Consider the following 6,723-nt stretch of genomic DNA (forward strand, 5'->3'; position numbering starts at 1 on the left):
TTAGTGCCCCTCCAGGGCTCAGCACAGCACCTCGCACCCCTCTCGGCCATGAGACCATCTGTTCATCATTGAAAACCTTGGTACTGGGGTCTGGAGCTGAGGAGCAGGGATTCCGGACAAAAAATGCTGGAGGAGAGGGCCTGCCTGGGCCTCAGCAGACCCTCAGATGGGCTGAGCTGGGCTTCTGGGCCAGGCAGGGGGTCAAGACCCCTACACATGTCTGCACACACCCACAGGGACCTGTCTTCTCAGTTCCCCCAGGAACCGGGCCAGAACTGAGTCCCAGCCAGCCGCCCAGCGAAACCAAGCCAGGCCACGAAGCCTTCCCACAAACACAGACACGCCCCGCTCCAATTACTCCCCCTCCTCTAATTCAAAAAACAACTCATGTGGATGCAGAGGTGGGGGGACGGCTGCCCTGCTAGCAGCACTTGGTGGGGGGTGTCCAGACTTCGGAGCGCTGGGGGACCTCTGCCTGGCTCTTTCTGCACCCGCTCTTTCCTCTCTCAGCCCAGTGAGCCCCAGGGGCTCCCCTAGGGCTGGGAGGGTGGCAGGGGAGGGGTGGAGGGAATACAGAAAGGGGAATAGGGACTGAGCTGGAACAGTGTGGGAAGGCGGGGGTAAAGATAATTGGTCTTTTTTCTCTAAGTCCTCCATCAACATTTATCAAGCATCTTCTGTGTGCCAGGCAATCTTTTGGACAGTGAGGATGCAATGGGGAATAAAAAAAGTCAAAATTCCTACCTGATCCATTAGGGGAGACACATAGCAGCAAGATGTGGAAGTAGAAATGTACAGCGTTGGGTGGTGGTGACACGGAGAAAAATCAGAAGGAGAGAGAGGAGGAGGGGAAGCCGGGGTCAGGCTTGGGGGTGCAATTTACTAAGCTGAGACCTGCAGGAGGTGGAGGGGGAGTCATGTGCGTGTCCAAGGGGAGAGTGTTCCAGAAGGCACAGTCCGCGTAAAGGTCCTGGGGCAGGGCCATGTCTAGTGTGTTGGAGGAACAATGAAGAAGCCCGTGTGGCTGGAACAGAATTAGCGAGGAGGGGAGAGGGAGGCGGTGAGGGCAGGGAGCGGATGGGGCAGGTCGTGCCAGACCTCATGGGCCGCAGAGAGGACTTGAGCTTTTACCCTCAGGGAGGTGGGAGCCCTGGAGGGCTGTGGACAGAGGGGTGGGACCTGACTTAGGGGCTCACAGGCGCCCTCTGGCCACTGCGGGGAGGACAGACTGTGGGGGTGAGGATGGGAGCTAGGGACCAGGATGGAGGGAATGTGCTAATCCAGGTGGGCAGTGATGGGGGCTGGACCAGGGGAAGGCTGTGTACCTACTATGTGCCAGGTACCTTGCTGAAATCTTTCTTTACCTTCACATCAGTACCACCCCCCTTAGGTATTATCACTTCCCAATTTGATGAATGAGAAGATTATGGCAGACTTTAAAAACCCAGAGAAGGGAAGGACCTCACCCCAAATTCCAGTCTCTAGGCGGCACAGCACATCTTCCCACTGTCTAAAGCCTTCCACGGCTCCCCATTGCCCTCAGGATGACTAAGTCCCCCACATCGCCCACAAGGTCCCACAAGACCTGCCCCACCCCCTCCCTCTCTCCCCTCGTTCACTTTCCTCCAGACACACGGGCCTCCTGGCTGTTCCTCCAACATGCTGGGCACAGTCCCGCCCCAGGACCTTTGCATAGGCTATGCCCTCTACCCAGACTCCTTTCCTTCCAATGTGGCTTTTCCTCTACATCTGCCTTGTTCATCTTCACCTGCTCAGTGCCCAGCACATGGTCGTTACTCAGTAAGTATTTAGTGAGTGACTTACTGAACTTTTAAGCATAATTCTGGCTTTTATGAGGTGGTAACAGCCCGAGGGCACATATCTAAACAGGGAGCTCCCTCAAACCAACCCTTGGGTCCCCGAATTAGGAACCACCAGCAGAGGGATGTCTGAAAGGAACCAAGAGGGCTGGATTTGGGGGACCAAAGGGATCCACCCCGAACCCCTTCATTGGGCCAATGGGCTTCTCCCAGAGATGGGGCCTGACTCGTTAGGGGCATTCTCATTGGTCATGACCTACCCAGCCATGTCCTGACAGGCCACGCAGCAAAGCGCAGTCTCTGATTGGGCCCTTCTTCTCCAGCGGCCACCCCATGCCTGGGATTCCACCGTTTGTCCGGGTGCCCAGTTCTGAGTTGCTGTTTCTTTCCTGGCGGTGCCCGCGGGGCCAAGGCGGTGGCACTGCCCAGGCATGCCGATGTGCCGCCCAGAGATTTTGCAACTGTTGCATGCCCTGGGCTCCTTCTGCCAGTTCCTGGAACCCTGGCATGGCCGGTGGTGTTGACTGCCCACCCCCCAGCAGGTGGGCCCAGAGTCCTGTGCAGCGCGGGCGCCCGGGGCAGCGGCAGGGGCTGGCTCCACCCTGACGTGCCGTGCGCCCTCTCTGAGCCTCAATTCTCTCCTCTGCTAAAGGAAACCTCTGAATGTGGGCGCCAGTGAGGCCACAGAGGTTCTCAAGGGGGCGGTTCTGCTCCGGGAAGACACTGGGCCATGCCTGGGGACTTTTGTGGTTACCACGACTGGAGGGAGGTCACCTGGCATCAAGTGGGTGGGGTTCCAAGGTGCTGCTCATCCCCCACAGCGCCCAGGACGGCCCCACAGAGAATGATCTGGCCCCAAACATCCACAGTGCTGAGGGGGGTGGCGGGAGGTGGGGGGATGACCCTGCAGTGGAGGGGTCTAGGCGTTTCGGAAACTGGAAACCATTGTGTGCAAAGAAGGGGCTGCCTGGTTGTCATGATTTACTCAACAAGCACGGATCTGTCTGCTGCCGCGGGCCGGGCCCGTACAGGGCGGCTTCATTTATCCTCATGAGAGCTGTGGGAGGTGGGGACAATGAAAGCAGGACAGGTTTGTAATGCACCTACTGTGTATCAGGTACCCATGCCTCACCTACATGTGACTCCATCCCCCCCACACATCCCCAGTCAACACAGCCATTTCTCCTCAACCCATTTCACAGGTGTGCACACTGAGGCACCTGCCCGCAATCACACGCTAAGCCTGAGGCCAGCTCCAGCTCCCTCCACCTCATTGCCCTGGTCCTGCTCCGGACTCTCTGTCCTGCTTCCCCAGGCTTCCCTGGGCTCGGCAAGAGTGCACAGTAGGTGCCCCCGTGGTCCAGCCCTCTGCCCCCATCGCTTATGTGGGACAGAGAGCTGCCAGTTAACCTACCCCAGAGGTCCATTCCCAGCATCCACAGCTGACCTCTATTCTCATTAGTCAGCCTGGGCTCTGGTGGTTGTTAAATGCTTTGGATGACACCCCTGCATGCGGTGGAGACAGACTCACTCACTTGTATCACAATAGGAATGCCAATAACCAACATCACCCAGCACCTCGAGGTGCCAGACCCTGTCCCGAATCTTTTACACACTCCACGCATGAATTCTCAAAGCCGCCCAGTGATGGGTGTAGTACCAGTGCCCCCGTTTTACGGATGGGGAAACTGAGGCCCAGAGAGGAGCAGGTCTGTTCCAGGGCTCTGTGACACCATGCAACATGCAGATTCCCAGGTCCCCTCAGACTTGCACACTGGTTTCTGCTGAGCTGGGCCCCCTAGCCTGTCTCCCCAGTTCTCCTGGAAGGTGGGAGGCGCTGCTGTTGCCTTGCTCAGGGCGTGGCCCTGGGCTTCTCTGGGCTTATCCCTGCCACCCTCCAAACTGCTGGGAAGGGAAGCAAAGCAGCAAGAGGGACTGGGGTTAGATGCTTAGTAGCACTTCCCAGGTTTGGAAACCTGTGGAGCAGGAAATTTGCCCCCAATTTCTCCCCCTTTGGACACATTTCACTCCCTTGAAATTGCAGCAGAGGAAAGAGCAGGTGAGTGGTGATCCTTCTGGAGGAGACAGGGAGGCTGCAGCCCCAGAAGATGTGGCCACTTGCCCATGGGAGGGGGGACTCCCGGTTGGCCAGAGAGCTTTATCCCTGAACTCTTTGAACTTCTCCAGACATCTTGGCTTTGGAATCGAGCCGAGCTGGATTGGAATCCTGGTTTTGCCACTTGTTTGCCATGTGACTTTGAGGGGTAGCTTGCCACATTTGGGGGCAGCGAGAAGGCCATGGAATGTGGTGGCCAAAGTCAAGCCCAGACCTCTGCGGAGGGGACTGGGGAAGGCCTCCACCCAGCGCCTTTGCCAGAGGGCCTGGCACGGGCATCTGGGTGTGGGCTCGGGCACGGCCTGGAACTCCGGAGCCTGCCCATACACGCCGGCCCCAGGCAGCCTCCGAAGTCCCGCTCTCTGGCACGGCTCCTTCAGATGGGAGAAACTGAGGTCAGGATCTCACAGGGTGGGAGATGGTGAATGATACGGGGCAGGTGTGGGGACCCTCCCCACATCCCCTGTTACCGCCTGGCTCAGTCACTTCCCAGGCTGTGTCTGCCGTTGTCATGTGGGAACTCAGACAAGGTGCTTCTCTTTCCTGGGCCTCAGTTTCCCCATCTGTCCCACAGGAACTCACTGACCTGCCTGGCGGGGGCCACTGCAGGGAAGAGAAAATGATCCAGTTCTGTGCAGCAGCGGGTGTGGGAGCGGCACGGTGATTTCCAGCTCCATGGGGCTCACCGAGGTCCCCTTCCCTCACCCCCACCAGCCAGGGCCCAGCACTCAGGACTTTGGAGGCTCAGACCCCAGCTCTGTGGCTGTCAGTTGGCGTGGCCTCAGGCAGGAGGCATCCTTGCTCCTTGACTCGGTTTCCCCATCTGCAAAATGGGCACAGTCATATGATGCCTGTGGTTGCCATTATTCACCTGTCGCCCTGCTGGCTGGAGGAGTGTCCCCAGAGACACCCCCTCAATGTTCCCTGGGTAGGGCTGGGGCCTTCTCTTCGCACTAGGAGGGCTCCCTCCTGCCTCCTGCCAGCTGCTGGGGAAAGTCCTGAATAAGAGATTTCTTTCCCTTCCAGAAGTTGGGGAGCAACTCCTGCTCCTCTAGATCCGAAAAGATGGCTCCCTGGCCTTCACCCTTTGCCCTCTGACCTTCAGCTGCAGGCAGGGGGCAGCCAGCAAGTGGTTTCCCAGGGGGCAGCCTGGGTCACACCCAGGTGGATGTGAGGCTGGAGGCGGGGTGCCCTCCTGGGAGTGGGAGCCTTGGGGAGGACTGCGGCCCAGGGTGGGGGCCGGGGAGCGGGGTGGGGGGGGGCGGCGCCCGAGTTGGGGGAGCGGCAGGAAGCCGGCTGCAGAGGGTGAGAGTCGTGGGCGCCGTGTTTCCGGCTGCGCAGCTGAGTTATGCGAAGGGGCAGAGCGGGGAGGGCGGGCGCCCTGACGTCGCCGCCCACCCGGCCTGTCGGACAGACGAGGGAAACGCGGGTTGCGGGTTCGGAGCGGCTTGGCCACAAGCTTGAGGCTGCCCCGCGGGAGCTGGAGGCCGGCCCAGGGGAATCCGGGCCATGGGGACTGGAGGCCCTCACCCCATTTCTCCATCCCCTCAGCCTCCCCTCCACGGGGCACCGCGGGCCGGAGTGGCGGCCGGCCCCCGGCTGGGTCTCTCCACTCCCAGCCTTGCCCGGGACATGCAGGGTAACCCAGCCTCCGTGTGCCCATCTGTGCAGTGGGCTTGGGTTATGTATTTATTTATTTACTAACATTTTGGTTCTTTTATTTTTTTCTCAAGGACAAGAGGTTTCGCCACAAAGTGGAGGTGGGGACCATCGGGACCCCCACTTTTTGGGCGAGAAAACTGGGGCAAGATGCTTTGGGTCAGAGCGGTGCCAGAGCCTGACTTGGGTGCCCTGCTCTGGTCCCTATGACTCCGTCTCCCTGGCACGCTCCATCCGCCACCCGATGCACCTTCCACCAGCTGGACCTAGCCTGGGGCGGGCAGAGGCCCCACTTGGATCTGAGAAAGAAGGCGGGGAGGGTGGGGGTGGGGGTTGGGCTGCAGAACCCCCCCCTCCTGGAAGAGGCCTGGCCGGGAGCGCCCCACCCCCCAGCTCCGTTAACAGGGCGATTAAAGAGTGACAGACGAGAGGAAAAGCCTGAAAGAATTAAACAAACGAAGGGAGAGGCTGGTTCATATCATCTCTAGTACAACGTGTCCTCCGGAGCCAGGATTAGGCGCTGGCGTCTTCCAGGCAGCCCTGGCGGTGGGTGGCGGCACCCGGCTCCCGCGCGCCCCGCCTCAGGGTCCACCCTGGCCACGCCCACCCCTGAGCCCAGCCCCCTGGACCCCTGCTCGTGGAAGCTCAGGGCTGCAGGGGCCGGGTGCCGCTGGGAGGGCGCCGGTTCTGCGGGAGGAGGTGGAGGGGGGCGGATCCAGGAAGTGTGCCACCTGGCAGATCCGCTCCCAGGCCCTCCCGGCACCATGCGCTCGTGACCTCGGACAAACCCGAGACCACATGGTCTCTTCTGAGAAATGGGCTTGCAGGGCGAAGCGTTTGGGAGCTCGGCACAAGTCGGCGCACGCCTTGGAAAGCCTCGGAAGCTGGAATGTGGGCTCTCCACGCTATTCGTCGGCTAGCAGCCAGGCAATCATAAGAAAGTCTAACGATCGATTCGGTTTTCCTTATGGGGTTCAGTGTCCCTGGACATTGTGTGCTGTGTTTCCTCTCTGGTCTGGCTCCCTGGAAAGCCAGCTCCAGGGACCCGGCACCCAGGAAGCGCCCTGCACACGTTCGTGTGTACTGCATAGCCGCTCAGGACCAAGCTCTGTGCTGAGGATGTGGGCA

General features: G+C 60.0%; 1 long non-coding RNA gene across 1 annotated transcript; it reads left to right on the forward strand.

Moving 5' to 3' along the window:
• The first annotated feature begins 3,741 nt into the window (after positions 1–3,741).
• LOC116659063 lies at positions 3,742–6,059 on the forward strand. The gene is made up of 3 exons (XR_004314366.1): positions 3,742–3,879; positions 4,511–4,864; positions 5,670–6,059. It is a non-coding gene; the product is annotated as an uncharacterized LOC116659063 (long non-coding RNA).
• The last annotated feature ends 664 nt before the right edge of the window (positions 6,060–6,723 follow it).

Source organism: Camelus ferus, chromosome 22 (assembly GCF_009834535.1).
Source record: "Camelus ferus isolate YT-003-E chromosome 22, BCGSAC_Cfer_1.0, whole genome shotgun sequence".
Lineage (NCBI taxonomy): Eukaryota > Metazoa > Chordata > Mammalia > Artiodactyla > Camelidae > Camelus > Camelus ferus.